Here is a 24,332-nt window from a genome sequence, read left to right on the forward strand (position 1 = left end):
TTATGACTATGTTTACCCTGGAGATTAATTTGAATACAAACACATCCACATTTACTTTTTCTCCCTCTCCCAGCATTATCTCCCTCCACCTCGGAAATCCCTATTAGACACAGTTGGAATGCAGAATGTTCACCAAAAACCATTTTGTTTTCTTTTGTTTTTCCACAGGCCAGGTCAGTGCCCTCAGTCTTGTTTATCCACTGTCCTGCCATCCCCATTTTTGCTTTTCTGAAGACAGAAGTTATCTCAGGCCACTAGGCTCTATCTCATCTCTCAGCACACAGATAAATCCTTCAAACTGATCTTATTTTACCAAATTCATCTTTTATTTTTTATACATATCTGCATTAATCACATTAGCTTTACTTTTATCAGTGAAAGGAGTAGGTAGATGTTAGTTTGACTGTATTCCTTAGATTTCATAACATATTTTGGGAATGTGTTTTTCCTCCTATTTATTAGATGCTACTGAACGGCTCCTTCTCAACCCCCCTATACATACACACACAAAGAGAACTCCAGTGAGGGTCACATGAAGGCAAAATGTAATTACTATCAGCAGCTTTAAGGGGTATGTGTATATGTGTGCAGGAGTGTTTGAGAAATATTGAGTTTAGATATCTGATTTCTAACTTAAGCATATGAAACAAAGTTAAAAAGCATAATATATACATTTATATGCATATATGTGTGTGTATATATATAAAAATATATTGAAGTAAAGTTCACTTTACATTCACAATGTTATACAGCCACCACTCTACTTAGTTCCAAAATATTTCCATCACTTCCCAAACACAAGCCCTTAGACATTAAGCACTTTATCTCTCATTTCCTCTTTATCTCAGCCCCTGGCAACCACTGATATAATTTCTGTCTCTATGGCTTTTTTTGAGCTGGATTTTTCATATAAAAGAATCATACAATATGTGGCCTTCTATGCCTGGTTTCTTTCACTTAGCATAATGTTTTCAGGATTCATCTACATTAAATGGATCAGTACTTCAATCCTTTTTAATGACTAAACAATATTTCATTGTATGGATATACCTCCACTTGTTTTTCCATTCATCCATCTATGGACTTGGGCTTTTTCCTCTTTTTGGTTATTGTGAGTAATGTTGCTATGAACATGCATGTACATATATTTGTTGAAATGTCTCTCTTTTATTCTTCTGGATGTATATTGAGCCATATGGTAATTCCATGTTTAATTTTTTTAGGTACTGCTCGAATGTTTTCCACAGTGACTGAACAAATTTACTTTCCTACCAACCATGAATAAGGATTCCAATTTCCCCACATCTTTGCCAATACTTATTATTTTCCTTTTTTTAATATTATAGCCAGCCTAGTGGGTGTGAAATAGCACCTCACTGTGGTTTTGATTTGCATTTCTATGATGACTAATGATGTTGAGCATCTTTTCATGTGCTTGTCGGTGAGTTGTGTTATCTTCTTTGGAGAAATGACTAAGTCCTTGGTCCATTTTTGGATTGTTTATCTTTTTGTTGCTGAGTTGTAAGATTTCCTTATATATTCTGGATACTAAACTGTTATCATGTATATCTTTCGTGACTATTCTTTCCCATTCTGTACGTTGTCTTTTCTCTTTCTTGATCATGTCCTTTGATGTACAAACTGGTTTAATTTTGATGAAATTAACAAACATTTTAAGAATATCATAGTAAAATATTACATGTGCCAAAAAGAGAAAGGTGAGGAGGAATAAAAGAGATACAAATGGAACAGGAGGGTGGGGAGAAAGGAAAAGGCAATACACACAAAAGAAGGATGGTTAGGGGGCAAATAGGAGGGAAGACACAACAAAGTACAACTGACAGCAGAAGGGAGAGTAGGGAGCGTAAGATATAGGAAGTGAACAAGAGTTTGACCACTGAAGCAAGTTTTGAGGAAGAGAAAGAGGAGTTTATCTTGTTCTAAGGTATTAGATAAACTGCCTTTTCTCCATGCTCTGCTTTTTACTTGCTAATCAGCTTTGAAGCCTCAGCAACTTCTGAGCATTGTTAACTAAAACACCAGTTAGTGAACTTGCCACTATTCAAAACTGCTTCTTTTTAAAACTTCAGAGTGCCTTCTCTGAATGGTAGCATCCCAGTAGTTCACCATGGAAAGGGGGAAAAAAAAAAAAAAAAAAAAACCACACTTTCTGAGCTACCACAGGAGTGTTGAAGGTGACAAGTAAATTGCCCAATGTCACATGGCCAGATGGTAGCTGGAGTTTAAATTTTTTTCTAAATTTTCTGTGCTCCCCTAGAACAAGTATATCCATTGCATACATTTAATCTGAAAGAGCAGAGAATCCAAAACTTATCAAATGCTTTATGATTTGTAAAAATTTTCTATAGCAGATATTCCTCCTCAATTAAAGTTGGCAGGCTAGTATTAAAATTCATTTGTATTCCCCAAGCACACACCAATCTGGAAAGCAGCCCAAAGTGCTGGAAACCAAAGAGGAAGTAACCTGGGTTTGAAAATCTGCTGTAGATAATCTATGGAGTGGATAATTGAGGTTGATTGTAACTTTAAGGTCAGTGCTCCCCAATTCCCTGCTCAGATGGTAACAGTCCCTAATCTCTGTGTTTTACAGCATTTCTTGTGCTTCCTACATCACTCCACCTCTGAGTCACTCCACAATTCAATAGAATGTGCTGTGTAGAGAGCAAACTGATGCAGTTACTAGTAAATAAATGTTTTGCCATCCATGGATCAAACTTTGATGTTCCTGTTCTAATTTAAAAATTAAGTAAATACGAATTAGGTTAATTTCTATTTCTATATTGCCCTCAATTCATTTTCTACTCTGTGGGTCAGTGACCCTTGGCAGAGAAAAAGGTCTTTCCATTACAGTGATAGAGGCTGGAAAGCAGTGCCATCAAACACGGGGCCCTAGTGCAAAGACTCTAAGAGGGCAAGTGGCTCAGGTGTCCTGTATAAACAAACAAAAGGCAGAGAGACAAATATGGTGAGTTAAGTTCAAAGAGTAAAAGGACTATAAGACCAAGGTTAACCAAAGACAGCCAATTAGAAAGAAAAAGACCAAAGAAAGGCATAAGCAACTGTGTGGTGACATGAATGCCAACAGATGAAAAGGAATAGAAATGTTAAAGTGAATGAGATAAGGGAGTTTATGGATGAAGAAGTCAAAATTAAAAGAAGCTTTAACTTTGCCAAGATCACCAAGGATATTTGCAGAGCTGAGAGTGGAGAAAAACACTAATCCAGACCGTTCTTCATCAGTCATTTTTTTTAAGGGGGGGGGGGGTAATTAGGTTTCTTTCCTTCTATTTTTCTATTTCTACTTTAATGGAGGTACTGGGGATTGAACCCAGAACCTTGTGTACGCTAGGCCCATACTCTATCACTGAGCTATATTCTCCCTGCCTCCAGCCATTTATTCTTCACTGCTGTCTTACAATGAGGAGCTCTGTCATACTCCTTTCCTTTCAGGGATAAAGGAATATAGCTTCCTAGTAAACATTTGCCCAATAGTGGGAAGCACGGCAAGTGATTATAAAGAAGCAAAACCACATTGTTAATGTCTTAACTACTGTGAGATGAAATCCAGTGAAAACGAAATAAAACTTCAAAACATTTCAACAATAGCAAGTCTATGACAAATCTAAAGTCTGAGTCAAAGAAAAAACATATTTACTTTGAAACAACATCCCGATGAAATGTTTACATTCCCTAGTTTAGTCATTCTACGTTATAATAACTCCTCTCAGCGTCATTCAAATTTAAGAAATGTCATTAGCACATTAGAAATTCATTTTTTGGAATGAGCAGTATTGTAACCAGTTAATACCTTATAGGTATTCTTCATTCATGATAAATAAGATTAATAACAATACAGTATTTAGTGTACAGTAATATTATCCAATCAGCAATACCTACATTGGTCGTTAAAAAGAACGAAAAATTTAGAGTAAGGATCTTTTAATCGATTTAAAAAAGGGAGCAATCAAACACCTTCTGCCTATATATACCCAAATCAGTCATTTTGTATGCTTATTTATATAATGCCTACCACCGGAACTCTTTCATACCAGGTTTTCTGGCCAAATAGACTTGAAAATGTGATGAATATTAAAAGCCACCCTGTCAGGACCTAACACATTTAATTAGTTGATCACAGGTGTCAAGTACCCTTCCCCTTTTGATAGATTAACCCAAAAGAGTGGACTAACAACCACAATTTGCTGACTAATTGAATTTTGATATATTCTCCAAAGCTGTTTCCCCACCCCTAGACTAACTGAATTTACAAGCAGTTAAATCTGACAGATTCAGTATATCTGCCAAAGTCCCTTCATACTTCGTAAAATTATGAAAACTTAGCCAATGTGTCATGTCCTGGGGAAATACAGTACATCTAAAGAGTCATTCCCAATGGGAGCAGGGTGGTAAGGGAACATGATTTATTGATTTATCATAATACATGTTAAAGTGTCCAGAAGATTTAATATTTGATACATCCAATGACAAAATAATTTTCAAAATATTCTTAATGGGTATATATACATGTTTCTTTGTTCATAATTTTATACCTGCACAAATATGTATGAATCTACATTCAAGCAAAGGCAGATGCACTTTCTTTTGTTATCTGTAATAGAGATAACTCAATTAGCACATGGTTTCCAATTCTAACTAAGCTAAAAAGTACAACCCCTCATCATCTGCAGAAGCTTCCAGCAGGGCAAATGCATTTTCCTCACCAGAAAGCAAGACTTACTGCAGAAGAATAAAGGAAAAGCCTCATTAAGATCTCAAGAATGCAAAATTCCTAATAAGTGAACTTCGGCCGGCTTGAGATTTGGAAACGAGTTTGCTGAGTAAATTAACAATCAAATACAATTGGAGGAGAGATGCTTGAGGACTTAAGGGAACAAACGATTTTTCAAGCACTTTGGAAGTATTATTTACATACAGGTAATTACTGTGTGGAAAGAACTGTGGTACCTGGAAAGAGGATTGGATTTGAGTCAAGAGATGTACTTAGCACAAATTCCTTAATCTGAGCCTTGGATTCGTCACCTGTAAAACTGAGATAATATCATTATTTCACAACACTGTGGGAGGTCTAAATGAGATAATATACGAGTCCTTGCAAATTTTCAGGAGCTAAATAAATATTGGATATTTTTATCATGTGCATAAAAAATATACTCACATGAATACAACAATTGTGGAAACATTCTACCCTCTATTTTTACAGATGAGGCAAGTGGAGCACAAAATATTCAAGTGAGTCATCCAGGAGCACATAGCTAGTTAATGAAAGAGCTGGACCTATTACCGATATCCCTACACTTAAATGTTTAATAAACAATGATTGAGCACCTGCTATATTCAAGTCACTGTGTTAGGTGATTGAAACAAAAAACAAGATATGATCTCTGCCTTTGAAGAATTCTTATTCTTAGTGGAATTCCCTCTGCCTGCTGCCAAGCACTCATCGCCTTTATTCTGGCCTTTGGCTGCCAAAGATAGCCTTCACTTTTGCACTCCAAGCCGACTTGAACTGCCCCTAAGCGCCTGTATCCAAAAACTTTCCCTCTCCCCTGCAACCTACCTGGGGCTCTTGGGGACCAAGAAAACTGATAAAAGCAGCACTTCATTTTTTTTTTAAGTATATAATATTTTGGGGGGGGTGATTAGGTTTATTCATTTTTAACGGAGGTACTGGAGATTGAATCGAGGACCTCGTGCCTGCTAAGCATGTGCTCTAACACTGAGCTATGTCCTCCCTCAAGCGCTTCATTTTTGGTTTGCGGTACACAATTAATTCTGAGCTCAGCCCCAGAAATTATTTCTGGGGGTCAATTTCCTGCAGCTGAAGAGGACTGAAGGGGGGAGGTTATTAAATGACGTCAGACAGCAAGCAGGGGAGGTGGGAGGGGTGAAGGGAGTATGCAGAAATAACCTTAAGTCCATTCAACTGGTGAGATGTCCATATTCTAGAACTAGAAAAGCTAGCTGGTCACCAAATCAGATGTATCAAGGTCTTCCTCCCTATTAGACTCTGAGTGCCAAGTTGAGGAGTCATTTTCTAGGGAAAATCGGAGAGGCAAGGACAAGCTAGCTGTTAGGAAAAGTGGTCATCAGGCAAAGGGGATTCGGGACGGGGACAACGTTACAGGCAGGCAGAACTGCACAGTACTCAATTCCCTGTTTCATAACTTAGCTCGCTGTATGATCTTGGACAAGTCATTTAACCGGAATCTTTCTCACCTCTAAAGTGGTAAGTTAAGAGCACCTACCTCAGACATTTGCACCGATTAAATGAGATCATAAGGGCAAGGTGCCTGGCTTGTGGCAGGCATTCAGTAAATGCCAGTTCCCCTCCCAGCACACCTTCTCCTCCAATCTCCCTGCTTCTGTGGAGAAAACTACAACACCTGGAGGCCTTCCCAGCACCCCGCCAGAAAAGTAAGGAGTCCCAGCTGTTTGGGGCCCCCTGGGCTTCCGATATCCTGGAGTATTTTAAGAATCATTTTCTTCAACCCTCAGGCTATCTCATCAGAGTGTAACAGGGGAGTCAGATGATTAACTGTTAGATGAATAATTTGTTATGTAAATTGTAGAGCTGAAAGGAATGGGGTAGGTATGGGAATTAAGTTGTTATTTCATTAAGTTGTAATTAGTGACTAAAGGTTTCAACATACCTACTAGTTTTATTAGAGTAGGAATTTAAATCATCTCTTTCATTAAATTATCTGTATTTATATCTACATCTATAGCTATCTATATATCTAGCTATATCATCTTGGCCCAAAGTCCCTACTTCTGAATTTTTCATAGCTGCTGTGTTCTTTGGGAACATATTCCAAGTGTAATTGAGGGCCTGAATTCACCCTGGAATTTCCATAGAACATAATCCATTAGAGCAGGGAATTCAACAAAGGAGCCATCTTCAATATAGTTAAGGGGTTTACTTCACTGAAAGTAGGAGAGAATTTCTACCTATTATCAATTCTTCTTTATAATGCTCTCTGTCCCACCACACTCACCCCAAGTTCTGTGGAGGTTCTGAGTTAGTTAACCTCCCTCTCTAGGCTCATCTAATGTCTCTACCACTCAGTCCCTGTGCTCCAGCCACACTGGTCACCTTTGCACTCCTTGAAAATGAAACCTCCTTCCCATGTTGAGACCTTCACAAATGATACACCCTCTGCCAGGAACACGTGTGAGCCATTCTCAGTGATCTGGATCCTCGACATGAGAAAAACAGACCAGAGGAGAGACACACAGAGTTCAGTGAGGGAGAATTATAATAGAATTGTTTGAACTGAACACCTCAATGCGACAGAAGTCTCTTCAGCGCTAGCATTCTCATCTCCAAATTAGCAATAGTCTTTGCCCCTTCTGGAAGAAAGTTTGATGTCACTATTAAGTCTCCAGATTTCTGGGATAATTTGGATTAAGCTCTGTTCTAATATGAAGCTAGCTTGGGCCCAGAAATGACTCTGAGCTCCCCACCAGGCAGGCCAAGCTTACTTGGTTCTCATTAAGTTGACACTATAGCAGGCAATGTAGTGGTGGAGATTTAGAGACTGACATCCTTTGGTTTGAATCCTCACTGCAACACTTACTAGCTGTGTGACTTTGGGCAAATAATTAAACCTCTCTTGACCTCAGTGTTCTCATTTATAAACATGGATAACTCCCCATAGGTAGTTGTGGAAGTTAAATGATTTAATTCATTTAAGGGCTCCCAACAATGCCTGGTACATGGAAAGTGCTCAATTCAAAAATCAGTGCAACTATCTTCACCTTGGTCCTCGGACACAACTCAGGTTCATTCACTCACAGAACATTTATAGATCACTTATTTTTGCCAGGTGCTGGTGACACAAAGAAGGGTAATATATGATCCTAATAGTTCACAGTCTGGTGAGGGAAATAGCCATATAAACAGCTAACTTTATTAACACAATTTGCATAGAACACTATTTCACCAAGTAAAATGGAACACATTCTATGGTAGACGGAACAGACAGAGAGCTGTGAGTACAGGACCAGGCATAGACTTGACCTGGTCATAAAGGAGACCAGGTAAGAAAGAGCAGAAGGTCAGAAAAGCCCAGCTGTTCATACAGATAAACTATACAAACCCCTGTTCTACTGATAGTGGATTGACTGGTGCAGCTATTGCTTGAAGGATGGCATTGGATGCCCTTATTTAAAATAGTCTTAGGAGACCTAGAATGAGCCATAGTAGAGATGACTCCTTAGGACACCCCTAGGTTAGGCCATCTTTCTCAGAGCTGAAAAATAGTTGGGTCAACTCTTCAGATGCATCTGGGACCAGGAGGGGCATACAACTATGGTCACCAGGACATTCCCCCCAAAGCTTCCAGATTTACATAATGCTTGCCCACATGTTTTCTATTAAATACTTTGAAATTCTACTGATCTCTTATAAAATACTTCTCCATCATACCAAACCCAGATCTGCCAACATTCCTAACTTACGAGTTTAAGCCAACACCGAGCTCATAATTCCTTTGCTTCACTTCCAAGGCTTTGCTTTTTCTTTTATACAGATGAACTCTTGTGATGGGTTTTTGCTGATAAATCGGGGTCACACAAATCTCAGTAGAAAGGGGTCAGTGTTACAAGAGAACACACACACACACACACACACACACAGGTACAAACACAAACCATTTCCTTGGCCACTCCTTCACCTGGCCACAGAAGTAAATGCTTTGTAGAAGGTGTTATTGCACTATGCACTATGACAACTTCAAGTAGGAATCAAACACATCAAAATCTCCATATATTCTTTTCAAGAAATGAATGTAGGATGATTTTAAGGCTGTCCAAGAGTATTTTATAAATACAGGATAATCAGTCGAGTCTGAATCACAGTAGGCCTAAAGAAAATCAAATAGTGAAGGTTTTTTTTTTTTTTGCTCTTGTTTTATTCTTGTTTGCTTTTAAGCTTTTTTATTGTCAAAGCTATAATTGCTTTATTTTCCTTTTTCTCGGCTTTTCTTTGTGATTAAGGGCACCTGTATTCATTGGGAATTCTAAAGAGCCTTGACCCGCAGCAAGCAGATGTTTGTGTTCTTTAAAGGTAGTCAGTCAACATCATTTACTGCTCACCTTCTGTTTGCAAAGGCCCTTCCTGACATCATGAAGACAATTCAGTCTATATAATGTGACAAAACAAACATGCATTAGGTGACTTAATACCAGTTACAGAAAACAAGTCAGCAAAAGCAAATGCCTGAATGAACTGTCTAGAAGTCCTGAGAGCACATAGAGAGAGAGTGATGGGTTAGATGTAGCTAATTGGGGCTTGATTCCTAGAGGTGGATTTTGAACCAGGTGTTGAAGAAGGGTTGAGCATAATTTAATATAGAGAAGTAGAATAAAGGGAGGGCAAAGAGGAAGGAGGAGTCTAGGCAAATTTTGCAGACCAACTGTTACATTCATAGCTTAAATAGTTTTGAAAACTTTTTGTTAGCATTCCTATCCCAGGAAAGGCCATTCTGACAGTAGTCATATATTAATGTAACCATTGCATTCTCTTCCTCGGTGTCTGTGGGGAGTTGGGTCCAGGTTCCCCCCACGGCCCCCAACAGATACCAAAATTCATGGACGTTTAAGTCCCTTATATAGAATGACATAGTAGTCGGCCCTTCATATCCACAGAATCCGGAGGGCTGACTGTATTTTTAAAAGATGTAAAATTCATATTACTCACACAAAAGACATTACCACCTGGGACTATTTGTGGCTGTATGATTAACCCATACTAAGAAAAATCAACTCTCTGCATTTACCAGTAAAATGTGGACTGTTTATGATAGAGAGTAAACACTTACTTAGACAACTCTAGAAGCACATTCATTTCTCCAATGGACCTTTGTGGCACCACAGGAAAATTTTTAATGTATCACTAAACATTTTTAACATGAATAGTTTATTTGATGGACTCTGACAGTTTCCCCAGAGACATCGGTAGCTGGTAAATACAGAGCTCTTAAAGCATTCTTGAAAGTAGTTGATTAGGAGAAAAGGCAAAGAAAACAGAGTTACAACCTCTGTTGCCGGGGAACTTTGGGTATGGAGTATTCGAGTGCTTTATCAACCGTGGGGACAAAAGTACCTCATTCTGAAATCAAATCAGCCGAGCTGGAATCCTGGATTTGCATACACACCAAGCTATGTAACTTGGGGGGAGTCACTTGACTTTCGCGCGTCAGTTTCCTTAACTGAAAAATGGAGCTAATACTGGTACCTACACTGAGGCACTGATGTGAGAATTAAATACATATACAGAGCATTCAGCACAATGCCGGCCACACAGCAAGCACTCATCCCTACAATGGATAAGAGCTCCGAGACGAAAACTGGAGCTATGGGAAAAGATAAGATGAACACGGTGAAATGAAGAGTTATAAACCCAACTTTCTTGAAGTTCTAAGAAAAGCATAGTATTTATGCTCAATCCCACTATTATAGTTAAACACAACTGGTTCATGTCCATCAACAAAAGCTGAACTGCCAGCTGCTATTGACACTAGAAGAATCTTCATACTTCAAAGGATTGTTTTTGAAAAAATAAGTAATGCCAAACATTGATGATACTTGGCTCATTCACAGAGAAGAGCAGACTGACAAGCTTTGGTTATGACAGATAAAAAGATGCACATAAAAGCCTGGGGCAGTATTAGGTGTCAAAGAGGGACTGTGGCTTTTATGAGGACAGTGTTATGGTAAACCTGTCAGCTATCCTATCCCTACTCCTTTGTTCAAGGGAAAGCCTTCAAAAGCCCTATTTTATAACAAGTGACCCAATCCTCCATATGGCTGATACCCCAAGTCAGCCATTTCAAGAATGGCCAGAAAGTCTAATAACAATCGGGATTGGTTTAATCCTCCCTTTTGGAAACGTGAACATGGTAATACTATGAGAACACAGCAGTGAACAAAGAGAACCTTGAGAGGTGAGACTGAAAAGATAATCAAGAAATGCCATGAGGCAAAACTAGAGTCATGAGGAAATCATGGTCAAGAGAAAATTGTGCCGAAGTAAAAACATGAGTAAGCAGAAAATGGGAGAGAGAGAACAGGTACCCCAAGTAGAAGATGAGAAAACCAGTCTGCATGAGGGAACAAAGAAGGTAGATCCTTTGAAAATCACCTACTCTGATGTTAAAATCTCTGAACTTGACTTGGATGCTGAATTCTGTTCTAGTTCTAATCTCTATGTGGCTCAATGTTATTATTGCTTTTGTTCTAGCCGCACAGCTCCACTGCTGATGTCAGAAAATAGTTTTCACTAACTTGGTGGCCTTGAAGATGTAAATTCACCTCTCTGTATCTTAGGTTCTTTAATTGAAAAATGAGGGTAACACTGGTTTCCCATACTCATTATCCTCTTGCCATGAGCACTGTCTGAGCACAAAGCCACCCAGTTAGAGACTACATTTCCCAGCTACCCTTGCTGCCAGGTATGGCCATGTGACTAACTTCACACCGTAGTTGGTGAGTGAAAGTGATGTGCACAAATTCCTCATCACCTTCTTGAAATAAAATTCTTTACTGTGAATTCTTGCTCCTTTCTCTTCACCCAATCTCCCACAATCTGGAATGAAAAAAGCAGAAATCAAGCAAAAGGACAATGTTCCAGAGTAGAGGCTGGTAAACTTTGTGCAAAGGGTCAGATGATAAATAGTGTAGACTTTATGGTTCACAAAGTCTCTGGCAAAACTCCTCAGTTCTGCTGTTGTAGTGCTACAGCACCATAGATAACTTATAAACAAATGGTGGTGTTTGTGTTCAAATAAACCTATTTATAAAAGCAGACAGCAGGCTAGATTTGATCTGCCAGCCATGATTTATCAATCTGTGCTCTAGAGGATGCAGGAAGAACAATGGAAGGTACCTGGATCCTTGAACTACCTCATGGAACACAAATGCTCTACCAGCCTAAACCACCTCTATTATTACAAGGCTGGGTGGGGAGGAAGAAGAAGGAGAAAGAAATCAAGAGATAAATTTCCATCTTTCTTAAGCCATTCTATATTGGAGTCTCTTAATAGTGGTATATCCCTTACCTTAACTAATATGTCTCTCTTCCTGAGACCTGGTGTCCAACTTTTTCTTGATCCCCATGGACAAATATACGTGTTATAAATTATCCATTACTTAAGGTATCTTGAAGGAGCCATTTGCAACCAAAAGGACCTAATTAGAATAGGTGTCTAAGAGAAAAGGCCAACAAGAAATCTTGGACAGATACCATGAAAGCTGGCAATAAATTTACACTTTTTCAAATATTCTTTCTGAAAACATCTTCCAGACCCACCCAACCATTGTGATTGCGATGATAGAAGGGAGAGGGGAATTAAAAACTAGAGTCATTTTCTTGTCAACCCGGATAATCCTATGACAATATACCATGGACTGGAGGCACGGGAACCTGTGACAAATTTTGAGTCTGTGTAAGAATAAGACCAAGAATAGTGTAACAGAGCCATTAAGCAGCTGCAACTCACATCTCTGCGCAGAAGAACATTTCTGCGATAGGCAGCTTTTAAAATGGCTCCCAATGATCCCTGCACCCTGATAGTCACATCCTGATATAATGTTCTCCTCTTCCTTTGGGTATAGGCTGCTCCCTTTGAGTGCAGCCAGACCTAGTGACTTGTGTCAGTAAGTGGCAAAAGTAATGAGTTGTCATTTCTGAGATTAGTTTACAAAAGACTATGATTCCGTCTTCCTGTCGCTCTCTTTCTCCCTTGCTTACTCACTTTGATGAAGCCAGTGGCCATGTTGTATGCTGCTCTATGAAAAAGCCCATGTGGCAAGTAACTGAGGGAGATCTGCAGCCAACAGCCAGCAAGGAACTGATGCCCACAATCCAACAACCCATAAGGAACTGAATTCTTCCAACAATCATGTGAGTGAGCTGAGAAGTAGATCATTTCCCTGTTAAGCCTTGAGATGACTACAGCCCTGGCCAGCATCAGGATTGCAGCCAATGAGAAGCACTGAAGTAGAGTACCCCGCTAAACCCAGTGCCTGGCGCACAAAAACTACGGAATAATAAATGTGCATTATTTAAAACACCATTTTTAGAGTCATTTCTTCTATAGAAATAGATAGCTTATATATTTTCTGTCTATGAATTATAGCTGATTCAGGTTATAAGCACTTTTTCCATGCACCCATGAATTCCTAGAGTCCAATCGTCCTAACTGATAATCACACTCTACTAGGAACTGCCTGGTTAACTTGGCTGCAACTCACGCTAGACTATGAGCTCCAAAAGGGCAGAAACTTATCTGTCTCATCCACTGTTGCACCTCCAATCCTAACAAAGTGACTACTGACAATATTGGCTAAAGGAATGAACGAGTGGGTAGGTAGTTGAATGGATGGATAAACAAATGAAGCCACAGAGGTAACTGACACCATGGGTTTTTTTGTTGTTGTAAAATGTTGCTTAGGACACCCTATACAAAAATAGCAAAACTGTCTTTTTATTTCAATGTTTCCTTCCTCAAATTCCAATAAATCTCAGACCAGTGAACCACCTGAAGTCACAAGTTCAGTTCAATGGACCATGAAGAATAAAAACTGTGAAACATGAAATTGAAGGAAGTCTAAAGTCAAAAGTAGTGTGTTCTCCAGAAAGCACTTCACTTGTCTTTTAAAGGGTAGCATACACCAAAACCTTATTTATCCCTAACTCAGTAAACATTCAGATCACTTTATATAGTTGTTTAGGCAAATGATCCTGGCTCATGCAGGGACATCTCACTTATATTGTGTATCTTCCTACCAGGTTGCATTGTTAACAGTGCTGAAAATTGAATTCTGTCTTAAATGTGTTAGGGGAGCTCATTATTGAAAGGAAACACACAATATATCCTCTAACACAACAAATAATTTAGTTACATGATCCATAAATCTAGATTTCCACACCTATAACCTTTGCTGTTTTACAAATCCAGATATTCATATATCAGGTTTACTTAGAGCAGTGAAATCTGTGGCCTCTCAGGACAGAGAAGTTAAAAGGTCAACTAGAGGGTATGCCAAATCCATCCTTTTACCCTCCCTGCTGGAATCACTGCCAAGTCAGACCCACTTCAGAACAGCTCTGCCCCTGGCAAATAAAACGTATGCTAAGAGGTCTAGCTGCTGGTCCCGTCCTGCCTATACACCTTAGTTCCTCTTCTGTGAAGTTACTGCAGAGAACTTCAGTTCCCATCCAATCCCATTTCCTTACTTCTGAACAACGTCTCCACTGCTGATCATCTATTCAAACCCCCTGTGTTTCCTGCTGTTTGAAACCCCCAAATTTCCAACCCCGCCCTTTCTTAGATGGGTTACTGGGATACAGTGTACGCCTTTGGTTAACAGTACTAGCACCTCTCTGTCCCGTGAACTGGTGGCAGTGAAGTGAGTATAGGCCATTTTTCTCAAATTTTAATGTTTGTACAAATACAGACTCAGATTCAGCAAGTCTAGGAACGGTCCTGAAAATCTGCATTTCTAATAAGCTCCCAAGCAATGCCAGTGTCGCTGATATTTTGAGTAACAAGGATGTAGTAACAAAACAATACCTTACAGACAGAGCATCTGGGCTCTTGAGCACGTTAGTTCCACTAGCTGTTTAACCTTAGGTACCTTACTAAATCTCCCTCTGTTTTAAAAACAGAGACGATAATTCCCTTGCTGTCTTTACAATTAACTGCTTGAATTTGAAATCTAGCTCTCCCATTAACTAACTCTAACCCTGAGCAGGTTATTTAAACTCCCCACTCAGTAGGTAAAAGCAGTACCTACTTCATAGGGCTATTGGGAGGATTAAATGAGTTAATACAGATAAAGTACCGAGAGCAGCGCCTGAAACACAGCAACTGTTAATTATTATCCTTGCATGCCTGTCCTTCAGATACCTCAGCTCAATATGACTCCCTTATTCTAAAAGGGGTTTTCATCTCACCCGGCCCACCTGGCTGCTACTCACACCATGGTTCTGATGCTGGGCTACACGTTAGATCCATCACCAATCCCCTGGTCTCTGAGTCCACCACTTTTTCATCTCCAAGGCTTCCCTTAGCCTTACATACATTCATTTCCTATATATTATTAGTCATGCATGAGTACATCCTGTTATGATAGAAGATTTTAGTTCCTCAGCTGACAGTATTCATAGGAATACCACAGAAACACACCCCCCCAACACACACACAAGCACCCACACACACACAAGCACCCGCACACATGGGACAAGGAAATCTAGACTAGGGAAATTTTCTTCACATGGGGATCAAAACTATATTCCCTCAGATTATATTCCAGAAAGTCCAGAGAGATTCATGCCTTCTTGTCAATAAGCATTAAGAATAGCTAATGGTCACATAAGCTAGGTCCCTGCCATGCCTTCCAAGAAACGAATCATCTCATCCAAGACCTTCAAGCCTAAATATCACAACCTAACATATTTCTTGGGGGCAGAAGCACCATGTAATGGTAGAAGCAACAGATCAAGAGCCAAACAATGGATTTCTAGGTGACACTGAGAGCTCAGCTGAGGCTGGGCACTATCGGTGTGTAATGGCACCAACTCATATTGTTACAGGATAAAGGATGCAGAGAGCTGCTCATGAAAGCAGTCTACAGATGAAGTTTTTAAGCTTTTCAATCTAGTCACTGTGTGGTGGAACGATGTGAGTGTAGCTGGTTTAGCCCCTGTTGATAGAGACAGCTAGTTTGGGGAAAGAGACTGTGTGAGCAGGGTCTATTCCAAATTTTAGCTACTTTCTCAAGCTCTAGTCTTCTTTTCCCCTTCTCCCTCAGCTGACTGTCCTTACCTCCATTTTAACTTATGAAACGGAAGCCACCTTGACTTCCAGTCATCAAAAGGAGCTTAACCTATAACCATTCTCAAATTTTTCTCCTTCCCTACTGTCATAATGAAAGCAATGTCTCTACTCTTTTTAGTCCTTCCTCTTGGTCTCTAGATCCCTTTCTCCATCTGCCTTCTCAGGGTCCTTACTGCATTCATTATCCTTGTCATTCCTGGATATTCAAAAATCTCCCTCTCATCCTTAAAAAATTCTCCAGGGTATGAACAGAATTGAAATATGGCTGGCTAGAAAGAACTTAGACTATGTCCAGCAGGCCAGGAAAGATGTAGAAGGTACCTTTGGTCTAGAAAGGTAAGCAGAGACATCAATTAGAATAGATGGTACAGAACAGTCCTTAATGGCAAAATACTTTAGTTCCAAGTCAGAGCATTTAATCAGTCTTAGCAGCACTAGCAAACAGCACTAATGAATGGTCGGCAGTATTGGCCCCATGCCCTTTTTAATACTACCTGCTGGGGGCTAGTGTCTCTAAACCCACATATGTTAATCAGAGTCTGAAGAGATCAAAGAATTGTGCTTCCAAATAAGGGGGAAGGGGCAGAAGTTTTCACCAATTTCTTATTGACAAATTCTGAGAATCAAAGGGAAGCCTTGCAAGAATTACAGGTCCTGGAAAGTGTGCATGCATATAAGCCCTTGATAAGCATTTTTTGCTACAAAGGGTTTATACGATCATAAGGAATAGTGTTTTCCACAGAGCTGCATATGAGATTCCTCTCAATTGCAAATATATTTAATATCCCCAATAGGGCAAGAACAGTTGGGGATATAAAAAATGAAAGACAATTTTAGTTTTGGCAAGACTGGCTAGAGAGTTCTTTCCGAGTCATTATGAGCCATTACTGCCTGGATTACAGCAACAATCCACAAAAGCCAATCTTTGGCCACTTAATTAGGACATATGGAGGCTGTTCTAACATTAAGGGAGCTGCTCTATCAAGGCAGAGCTAAATCAGAAGAAAAAAAAAAGTCCAAATTTCAACCCTAAAAACTAAATGGATGAATGTTCTATGGCTTAGTTAACATTTTCCCAAAAAAATGAAATTTTCCACAGTAAAAGGACAACCTGGATTCACTTCTGCCACAAGGTTCTTCTCATAACCAAAGTGAATTCTCTGAATATAGGGAATTTAAATATATGATTGAAGAACAGCTCACACATCTGTGTGTTTTATCCCAGCCAAGTTATCACCATGTGTCAGTCCCTTTCTGCAAATGCTCTTCAGTAAAGGTGACTCATTTTGCAGCAAACCCCTAAGTAATGGCCAGTCCTTGACAAGTAGTTTGAGAAGGAGGGTGCTACTTAGGCATCTAACATCCTGTATGCATTTAAGATACAGATAGCCTAAATGCAAACCCACTGGCCCCTCAAATGGGACCTTGAAAAATAAACCTGATGTGTACAGAAAAAGAGAGAAGGTTCCAAGAGAGACAGAAAGAGGAAAGGCACAGAGTAATGAGATATTAAAAACAATCTAGACAACCTTGCCAATTTTTCAAATGGTTCAGTTGTTTAGTTGTTTTCTACCAAATATACAGTGGCAGAGACACACTCATGCTAGGTGTTGGATGATGATAAAATAGAAGTGGAAAAATTATGTTTATATGCAATTTTTGAAAATGTTTAGGGTATATATACAAATATGTATGCTCCCTACATATTTCTTCATAGGACTCAAAAGAGTCTGGAAAACTCTGCCTCTACTTTAACAACACAATCCTCCCACAGCATTTTTTTCTAAACTCTATTTTATCTCTAACTGAATTGTATTGTAATTTGTGTGTATCTTTCCTATAGCAAAAGACAGCACATATCTCCAGATATGGACTACATTTTATTTGTCTTTTTAGTGCCTAGACTATTATTGGGGGTTTTTCTTAACTTTTTTTTATTGAGTTATAGTCATTTTACAATGTTGTATCAAATTCTAGACTATTATTGTTAAATGGATTAGTGAATAAATTAATGTTCTCTGTCCCATCTTTATTAAAGGGGAACAGAAGGACCATTCAAGAGACTTCCTCTAAGGCAAGGAATAAGATAATATTAATAGATATTCATGGTAGTATTGTTCTAATCAATAATACATAAGGAAGAGAACAAGATTCCATTACTAACTTGTGGAGTGGCCCCGGCCCACCTGCTTTGCCTAACTAGGCATTGGTTGCCTTTTCTGTAATAGGGCCATCTGGTACTTGGGGAGATCCAGCTGTTTGGTTCCTTGTTCTGTATGGATGAATGCTTCTGGTTCCTCAACGTATTACTACCATTCAGACATAGATGACTCAACACAGACCACCACTAAAAAAGTAAAAAGATAGAGGCCAAGACCCAGTCTTGTCTTATCTATTTTAGAACAGGATTCAGGGTCTCAGAGCACAGCAATGGTGTCCTTGTTTCAATGCTCACTGGCCAAACCTAATTCCTTTCTAGAGACTCAGAAGAGATGTTTATAACTCATCTTTGTTTTGAGAGAAAACACTGTGATATTCCTCTGTCTGTAAAGCTAAAACAAATTGCATGGACTAATTTACTATTTGAAGGTCCCTGTTGTCTTATTAAGGTCAAAACTTAATGGAGAGAAATGTCACTAAAATTTGTAAATTTACCCACAGATTATATTCATTTATCCTGTCTGTCATCTAATAATGAGCTAGCAAAATTCCAACAAATAAACGGATTAAGTCCCTTGGAGTTTAACCAAAATGGCCATGTATCTGAAATATAAATGAGCCTTTTTTTTGGCCATTGAGGTGACACTGAGCATCTAACATGGTAGAGCCTTAAAGAAATTCCAGAGCCTAATCAGTATCATTTTTCCATACTAATTAGGCTCTGAGAGAGGATGATGGAGAATAAAGACTAACAGGGAGAGATTAGGAGAAGAAAGCTTCATGGAGAAGCTAAGGCCCTGAGGTGGCAAAAGGCAGCGTCTGCTTTAAAAAATGTGATACACGTGGAGATCACTTTAGAGCTCTGAACATGATATATATATATATACACAATAGAATATCACTCATAAAAAGAATGAAATAAGCCATTTGCAACAACATGGACGGACCTAGAGATTATCATATTAAGTGAAGTTAGAGAAAGACAAATATCATATATCACTTACATGTGGAATCTAAAAAAATGATAAATGATACAAATGAATGGATTTACAAAACAGAAATAGACTCACAGACGTAGACTCACAGACATAGAAAACAAACTCATGGTTACCAACTGGGACAGGAGGGGAACAGCGGGAAGGGATAAATTAGGAGTTTGGGATTAACATATACACACTACTATATATAAAATAGATAAACAACAAGGACCTACTATATAGCACAGGGAACTATATTCAGTATCTTATAATAACCTATAATGGAAAAGAATCTGAAAATATATATATATATATATATATATATAAATATATATATATATATATATATATATATATAACTGAATCACTTGCTATATACAATGTATAACTGAATCACTTGCTATATACCTGAAACTAACACAACATTGTAAATTAACGATACTTCAATTAAAAAATGGTTAAAAGGAAAAAAATAGTTGATCTCATTCTTCAGCCTTATTAATTAAAAGCTCATGAACATCCTGGACCAGTACTGATGGGAGATCTTACAATCTACCAATCCTGGTTGGATATGCCAAAGCACCAACTTCCATTCTTCCACTCTGCTTTCCAGGCTTTTAAATCCCCCTACCTCTGGACTTTCACCAATTACAACTGACCTGGGGCCACTGTCTTGTCACAGCACCACTCTCCTAAGCAAAAGGCTTGGAAAGAAGGCTGTCTGGATGTCTTGTCAGTGTTTGGCTCTACTCCAAGACACATTTCCTAATTCTATTTATTAGGGGCAGAAAGCTGTGAGCAAATGTAGCACTTCACCAAATAAGAGGTAAAGGTCTTCCCCTTAGGGAGCTTCTTTTCTAAATAAAACTAAAGGGAGCCTTAGGAGTTGATAAACACTTTATCTGGCTGTATTCACTGAAGATGCCAGAACCAGGGATTTCTGAGGAGGGAGCTAAATAAGAAAAGGAAATCTTAAAGCACGAGCAAGGTAAAAGAAAAGGCATGAGAGTATGATGTCATTAAAACTCAGTGTAGTCTTCAAGTTGCTTCTTAAGAGAGACAGATTGGCTGAACGAAATAAAGGAAATATAAGATTTAAAAATTAACTATGCATCATCATTTGGGTTTTCTGCAGTAGCTTGGCAAGTACAAGATAAGAATAGAGCTAGTGAATTGGCTGTCATATGCATTGTCCTATTTGAAGTATAGTCATGCCATCTCTGATGTCACAACTGGCCTGCTGTCAGAGAAACTGAAGCATATTTATGGAACATTTCAGTATGAACATCTTCAGGAAGGTCCTCGGAGATACTGGAATAATTTATTAACAGATCACATTTGAGAAAGCATTTGACAAGAATGAAAAAGAAGAAATAGTCAAATACAATTGCAAATAAACATTTATTACATTAGGCTTGGAATCCATTTCTCCCTCAAGGCAATTATCCTTGGATAAATGAGTTACTGAATAAATAAAGCTGCTACTATAAGTCAATTCTTCCTATAGGCTTTTTTCATGAAAGCAAATTATTGTGAATGTTGATCATAATCTGTTGTCTACATGGAAATTTGAAAACGGAGACAAATTCATTCTCCTAAATAAATGCACCAAATTACTTACAGATAGCATAAGGAACAAGAGCCAAGCCATGGACATTTGGGATAGGTTTGTCTTATTAATGTAGTTCTTTTCACATATATTTTAAATACCTTTGAGCACTTTACCATCTGTGTGTATTCTACTAATGAGCTGCAGCCTCCACGAAGGTCAGTCACTTAGCATTGATTAGTTAGATGGAGACTGCTTAATTTCCAAGCCATTAATGAGGCACACTCTCTCATTAGGTTGAATCTTCCTCTTGTTAGTGTGAGTAATCTATTAATGAGCCTTTAGCATATCCTGTTGAAGCTTGCTTGCCAGTGAAACAGACATGGCCCAGAAACTCAACACAAGCTGTTCTGGCAGTGCCATGGCACTCAGATGAACTGGTAATAGGTACCATACACCAATAACTTCCTGAGCAGTTCCCTTTGTCTCATTCTTACACCTATTTTTGGAGGGTCCACCGGAGTGGCCCTTCTCAAAGAACTAACACGGGGAAGACTGCCTTATCCAATTACCAGGAAGTGACCTTAGAGACTGTACAATGTGCTCTGAATTTCTGCTAGCTCTGCCTGTACCAGGCCTCTCAGAGGCTCAGAGGACTCAGAGAACTAGGCAAGCAAGTGCCTCATTTGGCTTAAGAGCCCAGTTAATGCACCCCAAGTCATGATTTCCTTTGTCACGGGGTCCAGTCAACTGTTTTGTTCCACAGATCACAACTGAATTTGTAATCCTGCTTGTGAGCAATGAAAATGTGTTCCACATGTCACAAGGAGGGTCAGATGAAAGAATGTGTGTACCACCACCATCATCTTACATAAAAACCTGCCAACACTTAGTATTTACTGTGTACTCATGCTGTGGTTTTTGGATTTACAGGTTCAGCATTCATAAAGACATTTCCTTCAGGGCCCTCAGACCTACACTGAAGGTCAGATGCCACTAGGCTCATATAGGGTTTGGATTTCACAACCTAAGGAAGGCTTCCTACAGGCTAATTGGGAAACAAATGTAGTGCATTATTTCGCTTTGTTACTTTACTTTGAACTAGAACTTGAAAAATGTTTAAAGCTAAGGATAAGTTTTAAAAATTCTTTTAATTATAAAAAAATTAAATAGGAAAGAATATGACATAAAATGTTAAAACAGTAAATACAACAGTAAATAATTTTAAAGGATTATTCGTTTAAAAGTACAAAAGCCAGGTAGTGCTGTCACTAACCCTCGATGGCTATACACCAGTGCTGAATCTAATTCTAGCTTTTCCTTCAAAAGGCTGAAATAAGGAAAAATCTTTAGGAGAAAGAGATTATATCAAAAATATGAAATAATTCAGGAGGCGCCCCACTATAAAATATCAGGCCAGCAGCAAGAAGATTCATTTTCATTTCTTCATTCATTCTGCAAACATTTACTGAACCCCTATGTGTCTCTGCTCTTATAAAATCCATCATCTATTGGGAAGATGGTCATTAGACAAACATTGTGATAAACAATCTGAGGGGAAAGAACAGGGTATTCCATGTCTCTCTTGAAGTTCATAACACACATTAACATAGCAAGGGCTGTGAGAAGTCCCACTGTAAAGAAATCTCTTTATCGAACCTAGAAGAACTGAGTGTCCCTAAATTTTAGAGTGGTTAGTGATCATCTGTCTGAAAAAGCAGAATTTTTATCAAAGAGATGAAGGATGAGTAGAAGTAGTAAGACAGGTGAAGGGACATTCCAGACAGAGGGAAGGGAATATGCCCTGAGGAGAAATTTGCCTGGAACACTAGAGGAACTGACAATGTGGCTAGAGCAGAGAGAACCTGGAGGGAGCATGGTAAGCAGTGAGGCTGCAGAGGTTGGCAGGGTTCAGGCCATGGAGAGTTTTACAGGCCATAGTAAGGTGTTAGAATTTTATCCTGAGTATGATTGGAAGTTTTACAGTATTTGGGGAAAAACAGTAGTGCATTGCTATTTTGTTTGCTGTTTGAGCGTTGGTTTGTTTAGGATAACTGGTTATATAGCATGGACAGTGATTTCGAGGAAAATAAAAAGGGAACCTGGAAGACCAGTCAGAGACTACAACAAATAGTCTAGGTCAAGGATAATGGCATCTTGGAGTTGGGTAGAATAGGGGCACAGATCTAGTTTGAAGATTTAGGTATTATGAGTTACTTAGGGACAGCACATTGCAAATGGTGTTTCATCTCTCCACATGCCCTTTAGGAAAAAAAAAAAAAAGTTTTCATATTCCAACACACTTGGGAAAGCAGCATACTCCGAGTCTCTCTTGGAGTTCATAACACAAACTAGCATACTAAAGTCTCTGATAGGTCCTGCTGTAAAGAAGCCCCTTTAACTATTTTTATCTGGTATTTTCAAGCATTTTTGGCCATAGAATCTTTTGCTTTATGTAACACTTACCACACGGCTGTCGTCAGAGTTAAAGGAGATCTTATGTGTGAAGTGCCCAGCACAGGATCTGGCACACAGTAAACACCGAATGAGTGTTTGTTCTGGTAGCTGTCGTGGAAATTGTTATCTTTGCTTCCAGAAACAAGTCATAACACCTAGGACCAGATTTAAGCAGCATCCATTGCTCTAACTCCTTGAGAACTTCGGTTTTTGTGTTGGGAGAGCTCAGGCCCAGCTGTAAACAACTCTGGACATGTGTTTTATGTCATCCAGCGGGGCTCCAACCTCAGTATGAACAGAGAAACCATCAGAGATAAAAGGGTAGGGGGGAGCCTTAAAGACCAGAACACATCTATTCAGTGCTACCTTCTTCAGGGAGCTGACCAGGAACCTCAGCTACCTGGACCCTATCTACTGAGTAATTCTGCCCTCCCCAGGAAACTCCAGGCCTTGAGTGTTTGAAGCTCAGAGCAAGCAAACAAAGGATAAAATATTCCAACTTCCAGTGTGTCTTGTATCAACAGGTTTTTAAATGTGATGCCCTTCAAAGGGAAGCTCTTGATACCAAAACAAAAAGCACCTTATCTTCTCTCTTTCTAAAGTGCTGAAGGGAGTCAAAAAGTACAAACTTTCAGTTATAAAATGAATGTGCTATGGGGATGTAATATACAGCATGGCAACTATAGTTAACAAGACTGTACTGCAATATTTGAAAGTTGCTAAGAGGGTGGATTTTAAAATTTCTCATCAGAAGAAAAAAAAGTACGTAACTGTGCATGGCGATGGATATTAACTGAATTTTTGTGGTGATCATTTCTCAATATATACAAATATTAAACCACTATGTTGTATGTCTGAAACTAATAATGTTGTATGTCAATTATACCTCAATTAAAAAACATATAAAACTAAAGTACCTTTTTAAAAAAAGCATTTCCTAACATCCTACACAAAATTTATTAAGCTTTCAAATTATTCATTAAAGGCCTCTACTTGCCAGTATGTGTATGTCTACTCAGTTACGTCTAATTCCTCCATGTACATAAGCTTTCATGAAATGACATGATTATTTCATGACATCTTATACACTAAAGAAAAGTACAGGTGGCCACTAGTTATGGAAAAAGAAGCGAAATGAGAGAAATAATAAAATCTACTGCCTATCGCTATGCTTTAAATACACAAAATGTTTTCTCTGCCCAGAAGAGCAGACCCAAAGTCCCATCCTTGGGACTGCTACCACTTCCATTTTGTTTATAATAACTAAGAAAAATCTGATAAGGAAAATAACAGCAGGAACAACAA

The 24,332-nt window shown here is 38.8% G+C and overlaps 1 protein-coding gene across 1 annotated transcript in view; it reads right to left on the reverse strand.

Moving 5' to 3' along the window:
* The window catches only part of IL1RAPL2 (interleukin 1 receptor accessory protein like 2), a 919,709-nt gene that overhangs the window by 816,627 nt on the left and 78,750 nt on the right, over positions 1-24,332 (reverse strand). The gene's annotated exons all lie outside the window — the stretch shown is intronic.

The sequence above is a fragment of the Camelus bactrianus genome, chromosome X (genome assembly GCF_048773025.1).
Source record: "Camelus bactrianus isolate YW-2024 breed Bactrian camel chromosome X, ASM4877302v1, whole genome shotgun sequence".
NCBI lineage: Eukaryota > Metazoa > Chordata > Mammalia > Artiodactyla > Camelidae > Camelus > Camelus bactrianus.